The 24673-nt window shown below is 44.4% G+C and overlaps 1 protein-coding gene across 4 annotated transcripts in view; it reads left to right on the top strand.

Moving 5' to 3' along the window:
* The window catches only part of SLC36A4 (solute carrier family 36 member 4), a 101305-nt gene that overhangs the window by 54290 nt on the left and 22342 nt on the right, over positions 1-24673 (top strand). Inside the window, exon 11 of one of the 4 annotated variants that reach the window (XR_013838252.1) lies at positions 20349-20528. The exons of the other annotated variants lie outside the window; for them this stretch is intronic. The gene's annotated coding sequence lies outside the window, so the exon portion shown is untranslated. The remainder of the gene's footprint in view (positions 1-20348; positions 20529-24673) is intronic. 4 annotated transcript variants of the gene reach the window in all.

Genomic DNA, 24673 nt, shown 5'->3' with positions numbered 1-24673 from the left:
AACATAGTGCTGTGGTTGTGTGTGTGATACTGCTAGAACAATCCTGGTTTTCCTCTAATAAAGGGCAGGCACTGTGACCGGTTTCTTCATACCCACTCGCTGAGTCTGTCTGGTTGTAGATAAAAGTGATGGCTCAGTTTTGCACATCACAGTAAACCGTAGTTAATTCTTTACTTTGAACGCAGAAGTCATTCCCTAAGTGTGAGCAGCAGCAAACTTTGATTCCTGGCTTACTGGTTGTCATTTGTTTGACCCGCTCAAGGTAAACCATAAACTAGGGTTTGATGTGACCTGCAGTTTACTGTGGCATGTGAACACAGCCTCTGTATGAGTCTTATGCAGAGGAAATGTGGCAGCTAGACTTGGCTGGCTTGCTTTCTTTTTTAAAAAGAGGGTAAACCGCACAAGTTGAATGAATGAGAAAACTTCTGTGTTTGGATAGAAACTATAAAATACGACAAGTGGCAATAACAAATATGTTGGGTTTCCTATTCTAGTGGCTGAGGTTGCTATCAATCCCTAAGTCTTAAGTTTCACAATCTTGCAAAAACAATTCTGTTTCCTTAGACTTGTCTCCCCCCAAACTCCCAATGTACAGAGTTTCTTTCTACATAAAAACTGAAGACACTGCTTCAGCCTTATGTTCCATATGGTGTGTGAATGCAAACACACACACATTCTCAAACATTGCATGCATTTTGCGGCTGTAGGATAACTTGGTTAACATTGCATGCTCTTCTTCTCATTTGCCTGGTTTAGTTTTATCCTGAACCTTGACATCGTTGGGTTTTTGGGGGTTTTTTTGCACAGTGGTGATGCTTCTGGCATTCCCTCCAGTCTGTTAACCGTAATTCAGGCTGCCATGTTGCAATTCTGTTGACGGTGCCCTTGCTTCTTCCCTCAGCATGGCGTTACCGCCCATGACATTGGCGATGGGCGACTGCGCTGTTGATCAGAAAACATGCCTGCATTTTGTTTCCTTTTCGTTTAACAAAATGTATAGTACCACTTGATTGTAATAAAACCTCTTAAGTGGGTATTATCTTGCATGGCATCATGGATTTTTCAAGGCTCAGTACAGCAATTCTCCTACCTGTTGTGTTGTGTGTCCCAGAGCGCAGTTTAGGAATCACGCCTTGGAGCCTTTTAGTATACAATAAGAGCTGCCTCAATGGGACGTGGGTGGCACTGTGGGTTAAACCACAGAGCCTAGGACTTGCCGGTCAGAAGGTCGGAAGTTCGAATCCCAGCGATGGGGTGAGCTCCCGTTGCTCGGTCTCTGCTCCTGCCAACCTAGCAGTTCGAAAGCACGTCAAAGTGCAAGTAGATAAATAGGTACCATTCCAGCGGGAAGGTAAACGGCGTTTCCGTGCCTTCTCTGGTTTGCCAGATGCGGCTTAGTCATGCTGGCCACATGACCCAGAAGCTGTACGCCGGCTCCCTCGGCCAATAAAGCGAGATGAGCGCCGCAACCCCAGAGTCGGACACGACTGGACTTAATGGTCAGGGGTCCCTTTACCTTTACCTTTAAGAGCTGCCTCTAACACCACATTTTTATCCGAAGGAAAAAATATCTGTGAAAGTAAATCGGAATCTACCTGAATGTATAAACTGCAGTATTTAAACTCTGAAAAGAGATGTTGGATTTCTAGGAAATCCAGGGAACTTGCTGTCATATTTAAAAGCTTTGCCGGTTAAATGAATCCGCAGAAAATTCTACTCTGGACATTTCGTTGATATACTGTTTCAGTTCTGCCACTTATTACTATTACTATTATTTATTAAACTTGGCCTTTATTGTAGAAAAGAGATGTTGGATTTCTAGGAAATCCAGGGAACTTGCTGTCATATTTAAAAGCTTTGCCGGTTAAATGAATCCGCAGAAAATTCTACTCTGGACATTTCGTTGATATACTGTTTCAGTTCTGCCACTTATTACTATTACTATTATTTATTAAACTTGGCCTTTATTGTAGAAAGCTGTTACAGATCTGAATACTGGATGAAATTAAAACCTGGTATATAATTGTGTAGCTTTACTTTAAAGCAGCGAGGAATTCCAAAGCGTGAATTTAGCAAGGCATTCTGAATAGACTGGATTTTTTAAAATATAAAAATTATTTATGCTTTTCATGTTTGTACATTTCACTAATTTTACAATCATTTTAACATTTCAAAACTTGACGTCCTTCCCCCTCTTTCTGTAAATATTCAATAAACCATTTCCATTCTTTCATAAAAAGTTTGTTGTCTTGATTTCTTAATCTTCCGGTAAGTTTTGCCATTTCAGCATACTCCATAAGTTTTTGTATCCATTTTTCCTTTACTGAGACATCTGCTTCTTTCCATTTTGGGGCAAGTTACATTCTTGCCACTGTAGTAGCATACACGAATAAGTTTCTATACAGTTTAGGTAGTTCTGTCCCTATAATTTCCAAAAGAAAAGCTTCTGGGTTTTTTATATATATTTTATTTTACAAAACTTATTTGAAACATCCTTTTCAATTCATTATATATCATTTCCCAGTAAGCTTTAACCTTACTACAAGACCACCGCATATGATAAAAAGAACCTTCTTTCCCCTTACATTTCCAACACTTATTTGATTTAGATTTATACACTTTTGCCAATTTACTCCGTGTTAGATACCATCAATATATCATTTTTATATAATTCTCTCTTGGACCATAACATGCTGTAATTTTTATATCCATATTCCACAATCGTTCCCATGCGACCATGTCTACTTAATGACCAATATCTATTGCCCAGTGTATCACTGAGGATTTTACTTCCTCATCCTTTGTCTCCCATTCCAATAATATTTTATACATTTTAGACAGCACTTTTACATTACATTTCCAACAGGTCTCTCTCCAGTTGGATTTCTTTTGATACTCTTACGGCTTCCTTCATATGCTTTTCCAACGCCATTGGGAAACGCCTGAGCTGTCAAGGAGAATCCTTAGCTCCCCCAACTAATTAGTCAATTGGTTTGATATGCATTTCTGGATTACCAATCCCTCTTTATGATACTGAAGGAAGTGTGCTGATTTTCAGGTTAACCACAAAGGATGTTGTTCATCACCGTCGTGAATACTCTCCTTCATTCCGTATTAACGTTCACACTGTGTAGAATCAAAACAGCTTTTCCTCTCAACTAAATAACTTAGCCCTTAATTCACAGGCCTGTTGATAATGTATCAGTGTTCAGTTAATATGTTGGTTGACCAAAGCTCAATCTTCTACACTGTACCCAGGATTTACCGTATTTTTCGCTCCATAGGGCGCACCTGACCATAGGGCACACCTAGTTTTCAGAGGGGGAAATCAAGGGAAAAAATATGATTCCCCCCCCCCCCAGCTCTGGGAGCAGCGGATAGGCTGCGCGCAGCCTGTGCGCTTCTCCCAGACCTTCTCCGTGCTTTTGCAGGAGGTGGGAATTCCCCCACCTCGTAGAAAAGCTAGCAGAAGCCGCTCACCCTTTAAAGAGCGCTTGGCTTTTGCGTCCTTTTGCGGGAGGTGAGGGAATTCCCCCATCTCCCGCAAAAGCCCACAAGAGCTGCACACCCTTTAAGGAGCTCACGGCTCCTGCGGGCTTTTCTACGAGGAGGGAGAAGGGACTGACGTGGCCAGTCAGTCCCTTCTCCCTTCTCGGGGAAAAGCCTCAAAGACCAGGTCGGGGAGCAGCTCAAAGGAGGTGCGCTGCCTTCCCGCTGTCCCCCAAGCTTGTGGGGCTGGTGGTGGGGGGAAGCGCTGCTTTCAGGTAGCTATCCCTGAAGCCTGGAGAGCGAGAGAGGTCGGTGTGCACCAACCCCTCTAGCTCCCCAGGCTTCAGCGAAAAGCAACGCGAAGACTCCGGAGCGCAGAGGGATGGCTCCCTCTGCGCTTCGGAGGCTTTGCATTGCTATCGCTGAAGCCAAGGAGCTTGCATTCGCTCCATTGGACGCACACACATTTCCCCTTCATTTTTGGAGGGGAAGAAGTGCGTCCTATAGAGCGAAAATACGGTAACTCTCTGGAGGGTGCATCCCGGTTATGCATTCTGTTGCTTCCCAGTCTCTTCCTTTAAACAACCACTTGCTCAGCCTACTTACGGGTAAAGAAAACTCCAATTATTGGGGAAGAGGCCACATGTGTCCTGCACACAGTAGATCTCAAGTTGTGGAACTGGCTTGACAGATGACGAGAGGAGACTATTGTTTTGCACCAGGAATATCACGGCAGTAGAGAAATAATTGATCACAGGTTAGTGCAGATTGGCAGGCTAAATTTGGAACATTTTAGTTTCTTAGAGCACCATTCAGTTTCTCTGAACAATTTTATGCGTAAGTGAACTCTTAAAAAAAAGAAAAAGACAGAGCTTTTTTTACTTGCATTAATTACAGGTTTTGCTAGGTCCTCTGTTTCCCCCCAGTAATGCTCCCAAAAATTATTTCAATACATTATGGTTGTTTTCTGTCAGTTTGGAGCCCTCTTGGGCAAAAGGTGTGAAACCTATAGCCCCAAACTGGATATTGCACTTTTTGGCTATTTCCTCCATAATTAAGGTGCTTTTTCAGTGAAAACCTTTTCCTTACCGATGACCAGAGAGGCTGATAATTTTATTAGGGTCATAGGCTATCAAAAGCAACAACAATAGGTGACTGCATTTGTTCACCCCAAATGGGGACAACCACCCCATTTTTAGATGCTTAGACCATAGACTAATAAGGCTGCTATCTGTTTCCCCCCTGCTTACAATACTTTTATTTTCCAGCCAGCTAAGAGAGAAGCAGAACATTCTGCTCCCTCTGCAGACATCATAGCAATTTTTATCCTCTGTGGAAGGCAATAAGTTCACCAGCAGCAAAAAAGGGCCAAGTCAGTGCACTGGGGTGAGTTGTTTTTGTTGTTTAGTTGTTTAGTCGTGTCCGACTTTTCATGACCCCATGGACCAGAGCACGCCAGACACTGCTGTCTTCCACTGCCTCCCGCAGTTTGGTCAAACTCATGCTGGTAGCTTCGAGAACACTTTCCAACCATTTCGTCCTCTGTCGTCCCCTTCTCCTTGTGCCCTCCATCTTTCCCAGCATCAGGGTCTTTTCCAGGGAGTCTTCTCTTCTCATGAGGTGGCCAAAGTATTGGAGCCTCAGCTTCAGGATCTGTCCTTCCAGGGAGCACTCGGCTGATTTCCTTAAGAATGGATACATCTGATCTTCTTGCAGTCCATGGGACTCTCAAGAGTCTCCTCCAGCACCATAATTCAGAAGCATCAATTCTTCGGCGATCAGCCTTCTTTATGGTCCAGCTCTCCAGGGTTCCGTTGAATATTTCTAACGGTGGGTTTTGCATCCTTACTGACCACATGGACTTTTCAAGTTTTTTCCACCCATGAATTTAATCAGAACAAGGAATGTGTCTGTTTCCTTAGCTCAGGGAGATCATATGGCTTTTTTTTTGCCCTTCTTTGTATGTCACATGACACACATTCCTAGATGTAAGGATGTTTACTTTGAGGAACTCTGCTGTAAAACTTGGGGGGGGGGTGACAGTGATTAAAAGCCATTTGGAAACTGGAAGTGCCATTATCCGTTAGCGGAGTCGTGGAAATGTAACAATGGCGTTTTCAAATTCATCAAATCATTCCTCCCAACCAATCTCTGGCAGAATGCTAATGATAAAATAAATGGCAAGGCTCTAATAAACGTAATTTAGATTTTGTGTCTGAATGAAAATGAATATTGAATCTACACGTTGATCGTCTTTGCATCTTTGGTAAGCTGTGCTCTTTCTGAGTTGAGGAAATGTGCGATGATTGCAGCGAGCTCAGGAATTATTTTCCATTGTTTGAAATAGGCCTTATTTTTAATTTTTAAAAAAAGGGGAAGGGAAGAAACTTCAAGGAAATAATGGATCCGTAAGCATGATGCTGATAGCAGACAATGAACCAAGGGCTTGGAAATTACTTGACAGATAAAGTTTGATGGACCAATTGGTTGTCGTCAGACATCTATGCCTGATTCAGAAGATGACTACTATGTAGGTCTCTGGTGCTGTCATAGAACCACAAATAAGCAGCAGCAGTGTGTTTGGGTGTACGTGAGAGAACTACAAACTCCAGAAGTCTTCGAATACCCTCCTTTTTCCAAGGTAAAGGCTAGAGCATTTGGGGTTTTTAAGGTTGTATTTATCAGTGTATTAATTTTTAACCTTCACCATGCAATTCCAGAGTATCTAATATACTGTATTTTTCGCCCTATAGGGTGCACCTAGGTTTTTTTGGGGGGGGGAATAAAGGAGAAAAAAATTATTTCCCCCCCAGGCACTGGGCTGAGGCGGGGGAAGCCCGAGCTTCCCCCCGACCCCAGTCCCCAGAACAGGCTGCTATCCGCAAGCCTCAGGAGCCCGGCAGGAACTCCCACTGGGCTCCCCAGGCTTGCGGATATCTGTCCGAAGCCTGGAGAGTGAGAGGGGTCGGTGCCTCTCCCATAGGGGGAAAAGGTGCGTCCTATAGGGCGAAAAAGACGGTATATAAAAAAATTACTGTGGGTAGACATAGTTTATGAAACTATGAATGGTGAGGGTACATCTCTCCTGTGATTCTAGAGTATATCAGTAGTTTCCCATCTTATCTGCAGAAACTTATTTTGGCATTTATTTAGTGCAACATGACCCGGCGCTATTTTCCAACTTGCATTTTTTTTGTTTTGTTTTATAAATTCCTTTTCTGAAAGCTACCTTGGTGGGTTAAACGTTTCAAAAATAAATCGGATGTGCCAAAAGCACATTTGAGTCCAGCGTCGTCTTCTGGCAGTGACCAGTCTGAAACCCATAAATAGGTACTGAGTGTTCCCCTGCCCCACCCCCCATATTTCTGGCTCCCAGCAACTGGTGGTAGCCATTGTGAATTTGTGTCATTCTAATCTGTTACAGTATTGTAACTTTTGCATGTTTTAAAATACAGTCATACCTTGGATCACGAACACCCTGAAACTCGTCTGTTTTGGCTCCCAAACCCGGCAAACCCGGAAGTGATAGTTCTGGTTTGCGAACGTTCTTTTGGAACCCGAACAATCCAACAGGGCTTCCGTGGCTTCCGATTGGCTGCAGGAACTTCCTGCAGCCAATCAGAAGTCGCGATTTGAAGGCAAGTCCAAGGGCAGAGGAAGATGGAAGAGGTTGCGACTGCACCTTAAAAGATACAGAGACTCAAAACCCCGCACGACCAAAAGCTGCAACATTGGAAGATTGAACTTGGAGAATATTTGCAAGACTCTGGAGTTAAGAAAGTCTTTAGCTCGTGGGACTGTGAAACAAGTTGAAGATTATTTTTGGAACAACTACCTTTTGGATTATAAATTAAACATAGGGGAGTGGATTAGCGGGGAATGGGACAACCTGATGAAAGGAAATGGAGGATACTACTGTATGGAATTCCCCGGAGACTCACTCCCCAAGAAGAAAGGGAAGAAACTACATAAGAACCCAACAAGGGACAAGTATGTGTGCAAGTATAAACAGGAACAAGAAAACCTGCAGAGGGGGCATAGAAGGGACCTGAGAGCTTCAGATATTAGAACACCAGATTGATGGACAGGACACAATGGTGAAAGGACTGACATTACCCGTAACCAGGAAGAAGGGACGTTGGATAAAACCAGAATGAGAATTTCTTTTTATATATCTTTTTACTTTTGGAATTAGTGTAATACTAATGGAATATTAGAATGTGCTGGAAAGGAATTAATTGGCCTTACAGAAAGGTTTGAAGGAGTTAAGTTTAAAAATATGGTTTAAATTTTGAAATTTTATTGTTTTGAAGGTAAGATAAGGTTAAAGAAATTAACAGTAAATTGAACTGTAAAATTTTTGAATGTTAATAATGTTGAAATGAAATGAAGTGGTTCTAGTAATAAGGTAAAATAAGAATTTGCAAGAACGGATTGATATTAGATGAAAATTTGAAGTGATAATATGGGAGGATAAACAATAAGAGGGTATGAATTTGCTGAAACAACTTTTAAATGGAATACAAAAAAGGGAGGTGTGAGGAAGTCAGGAAAATAAGTAAATGAACGGTAAGAAATTGAAAAAAGGGATTTTTCTTTTTTCTTTCTTTTTCTTGTTTTCTATGTTAAATTTTGGTTTTTGTATTTTTCTTGTGTTTTTTGTTTATCGTTTTGTAACTTTTTTCTTGCTAAAATTTAATAAAATATCATAAAAAAGAAGAAGTCGCGATTTGGTTTTTGAATGTTTTTGAAGTCGAACGGACTTCCGGAACGGATTTCCATTCGACTTCCAAGGTACGACTGTACGGTTTTGTGGTTTTGTCTCTTTATAAACCTTTTTTTTGAGGTTTGTTTGTTTTTTTACAATCCAGGGGTATATACATTTTATGAAATAAATAAATAACCCTCTTTTAAAGCCATCTACGTTAGTGGCCATCATTGCATGCAACTGGAAGAAATTCTGTGCTTGAACGATGTGCTGCGTCTAGAAACTTTTGTCCTTAATCTTCTGACATTCAGCTTTATTGTTTGTTCCCGAGTTCTTGTACGTATTATGAGACAGGGAGAAAAGCCTTCACGTCCTCCCTTTCCCCCCACACCTTGCATAATTTTAAACATCTCGATCATAGCTGCAATTAACATGCCTTTTCTCTAAGCTAAGACACCCCAAATACTGACTGGATTTCCTGCACCTTTTCCAAGTCCACAATATCCTTTTTAATACCCAGAATGGTGCACAGTATTGCAAGTCTGGTCTCGCCATTGATTTGCATAATGGCAATGTGGGGTGCGGGTGGCGCTGTGGGTTAAACCACAGAGCCTAGGACTTGCCGATCAGAAGGTCGGCGGTTCGAATCCCCATGACGGGGTGAGCTCCTGTTGCTCGGTCCCTGCTCCTGCCAACCTAGCAGTTTGAAAGCACGAAGTGCAAGTAGATAAATAGGTACCACTCTGGCGGGAAGGTAAACGGTGTTTCCGTGCGCTGCTCTGGTTCTCCAGAAGCGGCTTAGTCATGCTGGCCACATGACCCAGAAGCTGTACGCTGGCTCCCTTGGCCAATAAAGCGAGATGAGCCCCGCAACCCCAGAGTCTGTCACGACTGGACCTAATGGTCAGGAGTCCCTTTACTTTTAATACAATATGGGCAGTTTTCTGTTTATTCCATTTCCTAATGATCCATAGCATGGATTTTGCCTTTTGCATAGCCATTGCACACTGGGTCAACATTTTCATCAAACTGTGCACTATGACCTGCCCCCACCCCGGTCTCTCTTTCCCGGTCAGATGCTCCCGGTTTAGACCCCTGAGTGAATATATGAAATTATGAATTCTTGTGCCCCAAATTTGCATCCCTTTACATTTGTTTTACATCAAATCAACTCCGCTACATATGCATTCTTGCTCTCTCTTCTCCCCCCTCCACCTCCTTTATTTCCTTAATTAATATTAAATGTGCAGCCCAAGTTCTTTAATTCTCTTTCTCTTTAAAAATCTAAATACTTTCAACACAGCTCAGCACTTGAAACTTCAAGATGCAGGCAATTTTTTAAAAAAAAATAAAAATGCATGCTTTGCTTATTGGGAAGTTGGGAGGGGGTAGTAACTTTCTCCCCATAAATGTAAACTTTGCTAATCATATTTAAAAGAAATTGGCATGGGATTTTTTTTTTAATTGAAATGAGTCCGTATAAGGAAATTTTATTTAAGAATTGTTGCCTGAGGAAAGGGGAATTCTAAAGTAGTTTGCATTCCTTGGAAGCAGCACGATTGTGCAGGTTTATCAAGTTTTGAAAGCTGTTCAGTGCTACTTTTGCCTTGGCAGAATTTTTATCATAAATTTTTATTTGTTCTGTTCATGTATTTTAATTAGCAAACTGCGCAACCAGCAGTTAATGCTGGTTAGGGATGTGAGGAGGGGAGGTTATTAAAATCCTGTATAATATGGTCTCAGGCAAACTAAAGGCAGGGAATATACACTTATGCTGAAATCACTTTGTGCCTGTCATTTGTGGAAGGGTAGAAAATATGGGAAATTAGGACTTCATTCCCCAACATGGTGCCCTCCAGCTTATTTTGGACAAGAACTCACATCAGCCCCATGCAACACAGAGTTGTAATGCAATATCTGGAAGGCACCAGATATTTTATTTGCTTTTAATCAGTAAGTTTTTTCATATATAAATGGGTGTCTGGGCATCCCTTGTACAGTGGTACCTCAGGTTACAGACACTTCAGGTTACAGACTCCGCTAACCTGGAAGTAGTACCTCGGGTTAAGAAATTTACTTCAGGATGAGAACAGAAATCATGCAGCGGCGGCAGTGGGAGGCCCCATTAGCTAAAGTGGTACCTCAGGTTAAGAACGGACCACCAGAACGAATTAAGTTCTTAACCCGAGGTACCACTGTACTTAAACCTATAAATCTTACTATGAGCTATGGCAGGATTTTTATTTTATTTTTACTGCTGGAGTGGCGAACTTGAGGTTTCATTTATTAAAAGGCTTGGGATATGAATGTACCAGTAAATAGGAACCGGTATGCATTGAGGCTTCAGTTTGAAGTCCTTGAGAGAACTTAATTCATCTGTGCAACAGTGGGAGGCAACTAGGAACTGTCAATGGAACTGCTCATTTTTGACGGCTCATTTTATGCTGGCATCTGTAGTAGAAATAGAATTCATTTCGTTTACAGATGAATGACCTAAAGAAAAGAACGTTGAGCAGAAAAGGTGTAAAGACCTTTCAGATCTTAAATAATTACAGCGTGGGTAGAGAATTTGTGAAAGATTTGTTTTGTGTCAGAACTTGAGACGAAACTAGATGTAGACTTTCTCAAAGAGTTTGGTGGAATCTATGTGTTGTTGTTGTTGTTGTTGTTGTTGTTGTTGTTGTTGTTGTTGTTAATTTATACACCGTCCATCTGGCTGGGTTTCCTCAGCCACTCTGGGTGGCTCCCAACAGAATATTAAAAACATGATAAAACACAGACATTAAAAACTTCCCTAAACAGGGCTGCCTTCAGATGTCTTCTAAAAGTCAGGTAGTTGTTTATTTCCTTGACATCTGATGGGAGGGCGTTCCAAAGGACGGGTGCCACTACTGAGAGGGCCCTCTGTCTGGTTCCCTGTAACCTCACTTCTTGCCACAAGACCCTCGGAGCTGGACCTCAGTGTCTGGACAGCATGATGGGGGTGGAGATGCTCCTTCAGGTATACCGGCCCAAGGCGGTTTAAGGATTTAAAGGTCAGACCAATACTTTGAATAATAATAAAAAATAATAAATAACATAATTAATCATTAATAATAATAAATTACTAAAAATAATAAAAATAGGATAAATATTATATGCATAGTAATATATAAATTATTATTATTGTTATTGTTATTATATTTATTACAGTATACTGAGCCCCAGCCCCAGACAAATCTAGTCTGTGAGATGGGGAACGAAGGTTTTAACTCTCTACTCCTGCTATGCTACCGTTCAGAATTGGAGCCTCCCTTACCTGTTTGCAACTAGAGGAAAGCTTCTAGAGGTTTTTAGGTGAGATGGCTTTGCATTATAATACCTCACGTAAGGGATACTGCAGAATAAAATTCCAAAAAGCTACAGTTCCGGGCAGCCTTGCTTGGGAATAATTGCTGTGGCACTTGGCCAAACTTGAGTCTGAGCAAACACCCCTGGATTGATGTGGCGATAGAGGGAGGAGCCTTTTCAAGCATAACTTCAGACAAGTGCACTTATTTGCAGCTTGGCGGGTCAGTGGCGGCACTTGCATTCAGAAGGTCCCAGGTTCAGACCCTGACCTCTCCAGGTAAGACTGAGTTGAGTTGAGCTGACTTGAAACCATAAGGGAGCTGCTTGCAGAAAACAATACTTGAGGTAGATAGACCAGTGCTTTGACTTGGAATGAGGCAGCTTCCCATGTTGCTAGTGAATCTCTCACTGAATAAATGGTGTTGAGTTCTGAAAAACATCCATGGTTGGCAATGAGGGCCTTCAATTTTGATACAAGGCAGTCTTTTGTCCGGTCTCATGGATTTAATGTATTGAGCCAGCTAGAATCTTCTGGAAGTTGGCTGGATTAGAAAAGCACCTGTGAGGCTTGGACAGTGTCCCTCCTTCCCCATCTGATTTTTCTAATCTCTTCCTGCTTTAGATACCTCTATTCCCTCTCTCCCGCACTCTAGTTTCTTCTGACTCCCTGCCAAATTCTTCTTCGGATTGGTGGTTATCTTAGGTTAGCATGCGAGAAGGCTGTGGATTAGTCCTCCGTGCTTATGCAGATAAAAACCTCGTCAACTTGAGTATTGCTTGCTCTTATACTTTGCATATGCAGAATAACCAAGGCTTGCAGCTGAAGAGAGTTGTCCACATGAGTCTTCAGAGGGTGGTAAAAGCCAGCTTTTATTCACACACGACACACACAGCCCCCAAACAGTTTCCCCCCGCCTGCACTGGACCTTAAACTGCCTGTGGATCTCCTAGTTTCATAGCACTGCTTTTGTCATGTGGCAGCACACTGGATTTTATAAGAGGCATGTGAAATTAGGGTTGTTTTGGCTGAAGAGTTTCCTTCTTCCATTTGTGCTGGAACCTCGTGGTCCAGCGGGATTGACAGAATCATAGAATCATAGAATCATAGAGTTGGAAGAGACCACAAGGGCCATCGAGTCCAACCCCCTGCCAAGCAGGAAACGCCATCAGAGCACTCCTGACATACGGCTGTCAAGCCTCTGCTTAAAGACCTCCAAAGAAGGTGACTCCACCACACTCCTTGGCAGCAAATTCCACTGTCGAACAGCTCTTACTGTCAGGAAGTTCTTCCTAATGTTTAGGTGGAATCTTTTTTCTTGTAGTTTGGAACCATTGCTCCGTGTCCGCTTCTCTGGAGCAGCAGAAAACAACCTTTCTCCCTCCTCCATGTGACATCCTTTTATATATTTGAACATGGCTATCATATCACCCCTTAACCTCCTCTTCTCCAGGCTAAACATGCCCAGCTCCCTTAGCCGTTCCTCATAAGGCATCGTTTCCAGGCCTTTGACCATTTTGGTTGCCCTCCTCTGGACACCTTCCAGTTTGTCAGTGTCCTTCTTGAACTGTGGTGCCCAGAACTGGACACAGTACTCCAGGTGAGGTCTGACCAGAGCAGAATACAGAGCACTACAGTGGCTCAGGAGAGACAGAAAAGATGCACAATACTTCACAAGACTTGCGCACTGGGTCCGGAGCCATAAGTGGATGACTCTTACCTTTGTATTGTAGGCCGCTTCCCAGCCAATGCACACACTCTTTTCTCTATCCAAGTAAGCATGAAGCATTATAATAGTGCAAGGGCCATTCAACCCAGGCAAAAGCACTCAGGGGGGAACTAGAGTAAGCCACTGTGAGGGGTTTGGCCTGCATAGAGTCCCGAGAGCCTGATAGATTGCCTGGAGGGCACATTTGGCATGGGGTTCCCCATCTCTGGTACAGTGGTACCTCGGGTTACATACGCTTCAGGTTACATACGCTTCAGGTTACAGACTCCGCTAACCCAGAAATATTACCTCGGGTTAAGAACTTTGCTTCAGGGTGAGAACAGAAATTGTGCTCTGGCGGCACGGCGGCAACGGGAGGCCCCATTAGCTAAAGTGGCACCTCAGGTCAAGAACAGTTTCAGGTTAAGAATGGACCTCCAGAACAAATTAAGTACTTAACCCGAGGTACCACTGTATAGTGTTTTAGCATACCTCTCTCATCCTTCTGCACACAGAAGAAAGCAAACTACTTTGCTGGAGAATGGTTCGTGGAAATGGCATGTGTAATGTGACAAATAATATAATAATAATAATAATAATAATAATAATAATAATTCATTATTTGTACCCCGCCCATTTGGCTGAGTTTCCCCAGCCACTCTGGGCGGCTTCCAGCAAAGACCAAAAATACACTAAAATGTCACATATTAAAAACTTCCCTGAACAGGGCTGCCTTCAGATGTCTTCTGAATGTCAGGTAGTTGTTTATCTCTTTGACATCTGACGGGAGGGCGTTCCACAGGGTGGGCGCCACTACCGAGAAGGCCCTCTGCCTGGTTCCCTGTAGCTTTGCTTCTCACAATGAGGGAACCACCAGAAGGCCCTCGGCGCTGGACCTCAGTGTCCGGGCAGAACAATGGGGGTGGAGATGCTCCTTCAATTATACTGAGCCGAGGCCGTTTAGGGCTTTAAAGGTCAACACCAACACTTTGAATTGTGCTCTTCACCAGGAACTCACTGGCGCTGGGATAGCTCAGTCGGTAGAGCATGAGGCTCTTAATCTCAGCGTTGTGGGATTGAGTCCCACATGGGGCAAAAGATTCCTGCCTTTTGGGGTGGGGTGGGGGGTTGGACTAGATGACCCTAATGGTCCCATCCGACTCCACGATTCTATGAACCCAGAACAAACCCCCTAACCTAAGCAGGGGTTCTTGATCTTTCCAGTATCTAATAAGACTTCCATATTGACTGGTCTGGTGGCATCCTCCTGCAGTAATTGCCCTGGAGCATGATCACGTTGGTTGTTGGGAAAGCGGCATGCAGATATTAAATCAAATTGGATCAAGCATGAAAGTGAGGCGAGAGAGGAATTAATAATTAGCACAAGGTCTGCCGTGGCAGATGACCCCTTCTTTTAAGTCAAACTGTTGTTGATCTATGGCAAATCCGGCAGCCGTGTATCTACAAGAAAGAATCCATTCTATCTTTCCTCTGCCCTGAATATTTCAAGGGTGATCGATTTGTGGTCTGAAAAAGTGTCCTTTTGCAAAAGATGTGCCATGCATAGAACCAGGAGTTTCTCGGCTCTTTTAGCTGGCTGGTGAAAGGTCATATTGGACCAAATCCAGGATAATCTTCTCTGCCACTAAGCCATAAACTTCCACAATTGCAAGAGTAGGAGGCTAAGCGCCTGAAGACCACCAGAGTCCCCCAATACTCAGTTTGAAAACCCATGGCTCCAAAGCCCTTTGGACTTCAAGTTTCCTGGTTTGCTTTTCTTGCTTGGTGCTATAAATCTCTCAGAATTGTAGATTATGTTCCGCACCGCTGAGGACGAAGAAGTCATTGTGACTCTCAGCTGTATTAAGGGCAGTTTTAATTATTCGACATTCAACTTAACCACCATTTGATTACACAGTATTTATCTCTTGAGCCTGCTTTTTAATGCCGTCTCTCGCCAGACATTCCGCTGTGTGAAATAGCAGAAATTTACAACGTAATTGCATGGTTTTGTTTTCTCCAGCGCAAATTCCTATCCTTTAATGGCAGTTCAGCAATGCCGAACTCCACACTCATTTTCCCCTATTGTACACTTTCTTTCTGCTTCTTTTGGCAGGTTATCCTTGGGAAAAAGAGTGGTTGGTGTTGTTTTTTTAAGGAGTCTTGATTCAAACCTCAATTGGAATCTATGCAGGATTCTACGGAGAAGGGTCTTCTGTACCCTAGAGCAGTGTTTCCCAACCTTGGGCCTCCAGCTGTTTTTGAACTACAATTCCCATCATCCCTGACCACTGGTCTTGCTAGCTAGGGATGATGGGAGTTGTAGGCCAAAAACATCTGGAGGCCCAAGGTTGGGAAACACTGCCCTATAGGGATCTGCCAACAAATCTAGTTGTCTCAGCTGTTGCACCTCCTATAAACCTCTAGTCTCTTGAGTTTAAACCTGGGGTGGCATATAGGTACTGTGCAGAGAACCAAACTGTGACTTTTGAGTTACTGGTCTACAGCCTTTAGTCATTAACGGGCAGAGCAATTTATGATTCAGATTCACCGTGCTGGAGGGGATTTGGGTGGGGTGAAAGTGTCATTGAAATTCTACTCATTATTGATCCAGAGCAGAACTCTGATGTATAGTTAGCAGAGTAACAATTCAAAGTGTTGGTGCTGACCTTTAAAGCCCTAAACGGCCTCGGTTCTGTATATCTGAAGGAGCGTCTCTACCCCCATTGTTCAGCCCCGGAAACTTAGATCCAGCGCCAAGGGCCTTCTGGCAGTTCCCTCATTGCGAGAAGTGAGGTTACAGGGAACCAGGCAGAGGGCCTTCTCGGTGGTGGTGCCCGCCCTGTGGAACACCCTCCCTTCAGATGTGAAGGAAATAAGCAGCTATCCTATCTTTAAAAGACATCTGAAGGCAGCCCTGTTTAGGGAAGTTTTTAATATTTAATGCTGTATTGTTTTTAACACTTGATTGGGAGCCGCCCAGAGTGGCTGGGGAGACTCAGCCAGATGGGCGGGGTATAAATAAATAAATAATAATAGTAATAATAATAATTAGTAACAACTTAAACACGTTGCAGGATTCCCCAAAAATAGACCAGAGGCAATTGTATTTCATCCAGTAGAGCTTTACTGCTGTTGAAGGCAAATGAGCATAATGGTCACAAATCCAATACATTCAGGGTTGGCACTGTCCATAAGAAATCCAGTTGCAGCAGACTTAGCTCAAACTTACGATGCAGTGGTACCTTGGTTTAAGAACAGCTTAGTTTATGAACAATTTGGATTAAGAATGCTGCAAACTTGGAAGTAGGTGTTTTGGTTTGTGAACTTTGCCCTGGAAGCAGAACATGTTCCACTTCCTGTTGAGTGTGTTCCATTTGTAAATTGAGTCTCCCGCTGCTATGGGAAAGCGTGCCTTGGTTTTAGAATGCTTTGCTTTAAGAACGGACTTCTGGAACAGATTATGTTCATAAACCAAGGTACCACTGTAACTTAAAATAAGTCTAATAAGCAGACTATGTACAGAACACCATACCAGAATGAAAAGAGACAGAAAGAGTAAATGAAACCCAGGCTCCTTCTGGCCTTATTATTACAGTGGTACCTCGGGTTACATACACTTCGGGTTACATACGCTTCAAGTTACAGACTCTGCTAACCCAGAAATAGTACCTTGGGTTAAGAACTTTGCTTCAGGATGAGAACAGAAATCGTGCTCCGGCAGCGCAGCGGCAGCAGGAGGCCCATTAGCTAAAGTGGTACCTTAGGTTAAGAACAGTTTCAGGTTAAGAATGGACCTCCGGAACGAATTAAGTACTTAACCTGAGGTACCACTGTATTGTCAGCATGACCTTGACTGAAAGAACCAGTTTAAACCAGCTGCACTCAGCTTCTCTGAAGGAATAACCCAAACATCATGAGCCTTCAGCTTGTTTCTTTCACGCAGAGGAGCTTCCAGAACCCTCTTGAATTTAATTAGAGTAGGAAAGATCTCTACACACCAGGTCAATACTTTCTGCACCAAGAAATTAAACTGACAGGCGTTGCCCTGGCTGGTTCTGCTGGCTTTTGCTGTCATTGGAGATCCACCGCTGCTTGTGAGCAGCCCAGTGCACCTGCCCAAAGCAGCAGGTGAGTGGAAACTAGCACTGGCAGAGATTTTGGGGGCGCAGCTGTGCTGACACACAATCCTCTGGGTCCTGAGCCAGACAATCTGGGCTTCTTTATTGCACCAGCCTTGGAGCTGGCTCAGCAAAGGGGCATTTTCCTATAGACACCCGCCCCCACCTCATCTTACAAGAAAGGAGATTCCGACTAAGCATTTGGGAGGAAACTTTCTGACAGTAAGAGCTGTTCAGCGGCGGAACAGATTCCCAAGAGAGGTGGTGGACTCTCCTTCCTTGGAGGTTCTTAAGCAGAGGTTGGATGGCCATCTGTTATGGATGCTTTAGCTGAGATTCCTGCATTGCCTGGGTTGGGCTGGCTGACCCTTGGGGTCCCTTCCAGCTTATTCAAATTCAAATTCAAATTTTTATTTCTACCCCGCCCTTCCCGGTTCAGAAAACGAGGCTCAGGGTGGCTGGCAACAAATTTAAAACACTTAATTGATGCAACAAAAAAAACAGCATAAAATACAGCTTAAAACGTGAATAACAATAAATGCAGAATTCAAAAATCAATTTAGGGGTAAAAATCCATTCAAATAAACATTAGATGATCACCAGGGCTAGTTGGCTAAATTAGTCCTATTTGGGCCAGCGAGGAGACCAAGGGAGAATTAACTGTGGAATCCCAGAGCGGGTAATCTTCATAAAAAGGGGGAAAGGAGGGAAGGAAGGGGGGAAAAAGATCAGGCCAAGTTCAAATTGAAAGCCAGGTGGAATACCTCTGTCTTACAGGCCCTGTGGAAGGAGGTTAAATCCTGTAGGCCCTGGTCTCATGGGACAGAGCATTCCACCAGGTCGGAGCCATCACTGAAAAGGCCCTGGCCCTGGTGGCGGATAATCTGACTTCCTTAGGGCCCGGGACCTCTAAAATATGATTATTCATGGACCTTAAGGTCCTCTGCGGGGTGTACCAGGAGAGGCGGTCTCTGGCCAGCACAATTGGCAGGGTGATGGATGCTACAGTGGCAATGCCACTCCACCTAGACCTCCTGCTGCAGGCCAGTTAGGATGGCAGCCTAAGGTGCCATGAGTGTTTTTAAAAAGTTGTCAGTTAAACACACAAGAGCCGAGATGCCTCCACGCCCAGCTTGGTTTTTCTCTTCAATTTATTAAGTGCCTTTCTCATGGAATGCCGGCTGCCGCAGAAAAGCTAGCTAGCTCGACTTTACGATACGCTCCCTCTAACATTTCATGCAATAGATGCACGTGTAGGAATAATGCTTTTGTCTTTTGGGAGCGTTAGCGATTGTGAGCACACTGCTTCGGGCGGCTTATCCCAGGACTTAATTTGGATTTGGATCCCTCCTCCCGTGTTTATATTAGCCTTGCAGGAGAGAGAAGTCGACCTGCGTAGAAGCTGTTTAAAGAAGATAATGTATTAGGCCAAAGCTTGAAGATACCTTAAGGGTTGTACCTATTCTCTTGGCAGTTCTTTCAGCTGTTCCCTCGTCTTCCTTCTCCCTGTACTTCTCTCAGAATGCTTTCGACAGCCTCCAATACCATATTTTGATTCTTTTAAAAAATGTATTCAACTTGCGATTTGGCTGGTTGTGATTTGGGCATTTCTGATAGGGGTGCGCTTAATAGCTGATGCGGAAACGTTGCAGTGGAACTTTTAACACTTAAAAAAGAAGAAGTTTTCAGCAGCGTGTGAAGCGTATTTGGAAAGCTGAGTGACCAACAGTTCAGTTAAATTCACTGAAGTCTTAGCAAGGGGTCTGCAAATGCACTTGTCAGTTGACCACTGGCCTTTACTACCAAGATGCTCAGTTCCAGACGTGCGAGAGGAGTCACGAGGTCTTTCTTGAAGTTTATACGAAACCTCGCAGAGTCTCAAGAACTGGCGAGACATCTTGTTGGTTTTAAAGCGTTCCTCAGCTGAAAACGTGGCTGAAGATCAGCACATAACATGACAGCCCTTGCCCATAGGCTAAAAGCCACAATACAGAAGGAAAAAGGGGATGAGGAGGAAAGAAGAAAATGAGTTAAGCTCAGACACCGTTTCTTCAAAGTTAAACATAATGGCAAGCTAGAATGGAAGTTGGGTAGGGAAAGGAGAAGAAGAAGAAGAAGAAGAAGAAGAGTTTGGATTTGATATCCTGCTTTATCACTACCCTAAGGATTCTCAAAGCGGCTAACATTCTCCTTTCCTTCCTCCCTCACAACAAACACTCTGTGAGGTGAGTGGGGCTGAGAGACTTCAGAGAAGTGTGACTGGGCCAAGGTCACCCAGCAGCTGCATGTGGAGGAGCAGGGAATCGAACCCGGTTCACCAGATTACGAGTCTACCACTCTTAACCACTACACCACACTGGAGACAAACAAAGCTGGTGTCTCTCAGCAGAGCAGATGGAGTACGTAACTGCTGTACTGTATTAATCTATGGTTTGGCTTAGTATGGGGCCATGGTTTAGCATTCTCCAGACTAACCACAAGCTGTAACCAAGATTTGTCCAAGGTTTGGGGTAAGCTGAACCAGTGAATCATGAGCTCAAAATAAGCACAGAGGAGCCAAGCAGCCTTGTTCTCCTGTCCTGGAGCCTGCCTGTCTGCTTGCACATTCACACAAAACTTAGTGTGAATTTGGCTTAGCTTGCCATGTGAACCAGGCCATGACTCTCACCCGGATTTCAAATTGACCATCTGTAGATCATGTGCTTGGCTATCCGCATTTCAGATTTTAAAAAATACGCATTAGTTTGCAAACTCCCGTTGCGAAGGAGTTAAGCATTCTCATGCTTAATTTTCTGCATGTGAGAAAAAGCTTACAGTGAAACATCATGTATGGGGTGCCTTTTATTATTAATGCCCAGAAGCTGAATTTTCGTTGGATGCACATTAAAATGAGTTGTTTGTGCCTTACCAGTTATGGTTGGATTGGCTTTTCCTTGAGGGACCCAGACTGTATAATTACTCTCTTAGTTAAAATTTTAATGTTGTCAACAGGCGATGTGGAGGAAAAGGGATGTAGCAACTTCACTGTATAGAAACTCTCCAAGCTAATTTATTATTTGGCACGGCTGGCGGCATACAAATCGAAACTTCAGGGAAAGTCCTCAAAGGAGGACTGCAAACCATCTCTTCGAATGCGTCACGTTTAAAGCTCTAGAGGACTCATCAGTATGGGTAAAAATCAGCTGGACCATAAAGAAGGCTGATCGCCGAAGAATTGATGCTTTTGAATTATGGTGCTGGAGGAGACTCTTGAGAGTCCCATGGACTGCAAGAAGATCAAACCTCTCCATTCTGAAGGAAATCAGCCCTGAGTGCTCCCTGGAAGGACAGATTGTGAAGCTGAGGCTCCAGTACTTTGGCCACCTCATGAGAAGAGAAGACTCCCTGGAGAAGACCCTGATGTTGGGAAAGATGGAGGGCACAAGGAGAAGGGGGCGACAGAGGACGAGATGGTTGGATAGTGTTTTCGAGGTTACCAGCATGAGTCTGACCAAGCTGCGGGGGGCAGTGGAGGACAGGAGTGCCTGGCGTTCTCTGGTCCATGGGGTCACGAAGAGTCGGACACGACTAAACGACTAAACAACAACAAGTCTGCAGCAGAGAAATACCTTTCTCACCATCTCTCACCTACGATGATGTGCACTGGATCTGATTTGGGATACTTCTGCATGTGGAGCATGTCTTCTGCACTGAGCGATGCAACTGAGTGTTGTGTGTGTGTCCCCAGGGTCTAGGCAGAGAGTCTTTCCCATTGCCTGCTGCCTGGAAGGTTTTAACCGGAAATACCAGGGATTTGGCCTGGGATTTTGTGCCTTCAGAAGCACCTGCTCTGTCACTGAGCTGTGGCCCTTCTGCCTCTCTTGCTAAGAGGCCTTGGTATTTTCTGAGCAATAACTTAGCAGCTCGGCTGGTGCCGTAACGAGACGTTCTGTTTGTGCAGCACCTTGGGTTTCCAAAAAGCTACATTTATCATTTAATGCAGAGCTGCTCTGCCAACCCTTGAAACAGTTTCTTTTCTTTTTCAAAAAACCCCCCTTGTTTATTCACAGCATTCTCTATATTGTTTCTATCATGCAGCTGTTGCGTGGAAATGCAGGATTCCCAAAAAAGAGGAAGAAAAGCCCAGGCACAACTGGAAACTCCTCAACATGCTGATTATGGCTTGTTGAGCAACTGGGGCTGGTCCTCTATACTTAACTAAAATATACGGAGCGGTTTCCAGATATAGAGATGCCCAGTAGCATCAATTAAGCTCGGGAGGCGAGTAGGCTGTAGTTTTTCTGTTGTCTGTTCATGGGGTGGGGGTGGGAGTGGGATTGTTGGTTTATCCAATGCAGGTGTAACATCTCAATTCAGCCGCAAGCATGGCTTTTGTATCAGGAGATTGTTCTCAGGTTGGCGAAGTGGCAATGTTTTGGGTCTTTTCCAGTGCGGCCCCTGAAAAGAGTCCCCGCCGTGTACATTTATAGTCCACCTCTGAGTTGTAATGTGGAATAAGCTCCCCACCTCTCTCAGCATTGTAACAGCAATCTTGAAACTGATTGCAGATGCATGTGGTGGTCCAAAAATGGAAGTAAAGGCTGTGTGTGTGTGTGTGTGTGTATGTATGTGACCATATACTAACAAGTTTGGTACAGTTAAAAGGTAAAGGGACCCCTGACCATCAGGTCCAGTCGTGGCCGACTCTGGGGTTGCGGCGCTCATCTCGCTTTATTGGCTGAGGGAGCCAGCGTACAGCTTCCGGGTCATGTGGCCAGCATGACTATGCCACTTCTGGCGAACCAGAGCAGCACACGGAAACGCCGTTTACCTTCCCGCCGGAGCGGTACCTATTTACTTGCACTTCATGCTTTCGAACTGCTAGGTTGGCAGGAGCAGGGACTGAGCAACGGGAGCTCACCCCGTCGCGGGGATTCGAACCATCGACCTTCTGATTAGCAAGTCCTAGGCTCTGTGGTTTAACCCACGGCGCCACCCGCATCCCTTGGTACCGTTAGTTCACTATTAATAGAGTTGAGTTGAAAGGGGACCCTGAGGGTCATGAACTTCTAACACGCCACCTTGCCTTTCCTCTAAACCAGTGTTTCCCAAACCAGTGTTTCCCAAACTTTGGTTTCCAGCTGTTGTTGGACTACAATTCCCATCATCCCTAGCTAGCAAGTCAGGGGTGATGGTAGTCCGAAAACAGCTGAAGGCCTAAGTTTGGGAGACACTGTTCTAAAGTAAAACGTCCCCAACGCTGCAGCCGTTCCCCAAAGGGGGGGGGGTTGCTCCATTCCTTTGATCATTTTGGTTCCCTTTCTTGAACCTTTCCCAACTCTGCAGTATTCTTCTAGAGGTGAGGTGACCAGAACTCTCTACACAGTCATTCCCAGTGCAGTCTCGCCATAGATTTGTGTTAATGGCATTATGACATCCGGAGAGTTTTATTTCTAATCATGCCACTGATTTTCCCTACTATGGCATCTTTAGGAAAGGCCAGGGAGCAGCATGGCATCATCAGCAGAGAGGGGAGAGATGAAGAACAGAATGGGGCATTATCAGGGGTTGGCTGGACGCTGGGGAGGGGTGGCTGGATTCTGGGCACCAGGAGAAATGGGGGTTGGAGGCTGACTTGGAAGAAGGGATTGGCGAAATAGGGAAACTTGTAACAACCAGGAGATGAGAGCCAGAGGCAGGAGAAGGTGCTGGATTGGGGAGTGAAGAACAGGTGTACTTCACATCTTCCTTTGGGGGTGAAATATTGCTGCCAAATACCCAGATTGGTGCCTTTCTCCTTTTTGCAGCCTCTATGCAACTTCACATTTCTGGCTTTCTCTGCAAGTTGATGTGTGGAAACTATGTGCAACTACTTAGCTGAACTGGCTTGTTTCAGGAAGCCATAGTTCAGATGAACCACAGTTTAGGAGTTTGGACCTAACACTAAACTGTGGATAAACAAAAATGGAAGCCAATAACTTCCAGTCTCCTCTTAATGGCCATGCCGGGGGGGGGGTAGGGAAGTTGGTGCAATGGGGGGTTTATTTTTAATTTTTAAAGAATATGGGGAAATACTGAAGAGAGAGAAACTTAAATCTCAGCAGAAACACAGGAGATGATACAATCTTCTAGAGCCACGGACTCTTTGACAACCTGTCGGGAAGCTTCATATCGCTGCCTCTGCAACTCCCCCTCAGACACTCCCTCCTTGCTCCTTTTTTTTTAATTGCATATTGCCGCAGGAGGAAATTAAACCTTGTCTTGATTCTGTTCGCTTATACACTTGCGCTGGGAACCTCAGCTGAACTGTGGCAAAGAATCTCGAGCAAGAAAGTTAGCTGAACTTCCTGCGTCGAAGACCTGAACTACGTGAGCGAGGGATCACATGGTAAAATCTTTCCTGAACCGTTCCACTTCTGATGGCAAGGGGGAGGTGGCATGATCGAACTGCTGTTCCTTGCCCATGGAAAACTAGGTGCCCAGGAAAGGACTGTAGCCTAGCTTACTCCTGCTGAAGCGGTAACAGGCCTTAGTGAGCAGGAAGAGGCTGTGGCAGAGAACAGTCCAGAACCAGAGGCAAAAGAAGAGGCTTGACAGGAGAGGGAGGCAAGAGGCAGAGCTGAGTTGAGCTGGTGAGGAAGCCAGGCTGTCTCCCCTTCCTGCTGCAACAAGCGCCACCACCACCCCGGTCTCCCAGGACCAGGAGAGGTATGAAGAGGGTGGAGCAAAGATAGGCAAGACCTCAGATTGCTTGTGATGGAACAGGAAGAGGAGGTTGATTAGGCTGAGAAGCAGTGACTGGGCCAAGTTCACTCAGTGAGCTTCATTCTAGAGTGGGAATTTGAACCCTGGATTCCCACATCCCGGGCCAACACCCTAACCACTACACCACACTGGCTCTCATTTTTGGAAGTTGCTACCCAAAATTATGGTGCTGGAGGAGACGCTTGAGAGTCCCATGGATTGCAAGAAGATCAAACCTATCCATTCTGAAGAAAATCAGCCCTGAGTGCTCACTGGAAGGACAGATCGTGAAGCTGAGGCTCCAATACTTTGGCCACCTCATGAGAAGAGAAGACTCCCTGGAAAAGACCCTGATGTTGGGAAAGATGGAGGGCACAAGGAGAAGGGGACAGCAGAGGACGAGATGGTTGGACAGTGTTCTCTAAGCTACCAGCATAAGTTTTACTAAACTGCGGGAGACAGTGGAAGACAGGAGTGCCTGGCGTGCTCTGGTCCATAGGGTCATGAAGAGCCGGACACAACTAAACGACTAAACAACAACAACAACAACAACAACAACCCAAAAGCGATATTAACAAGCTGGACACAAAGTT

This window comes from Podarcis cretensis, assembly GCF_951804945.1.
Source record: "Podarcis cretensis genome assembly, chromosome: 4".
Classification (NCBI taxonomy): domain Eukaryota; kingdom Metazoa; phylum Chordata; class Lepidosauria; order Squamata; family Lacertidae; genus Podarcis; species Podarcis cretensis.
This window is presented reverse-complemented; position numbering and strand designations above follow the sequence as displayed.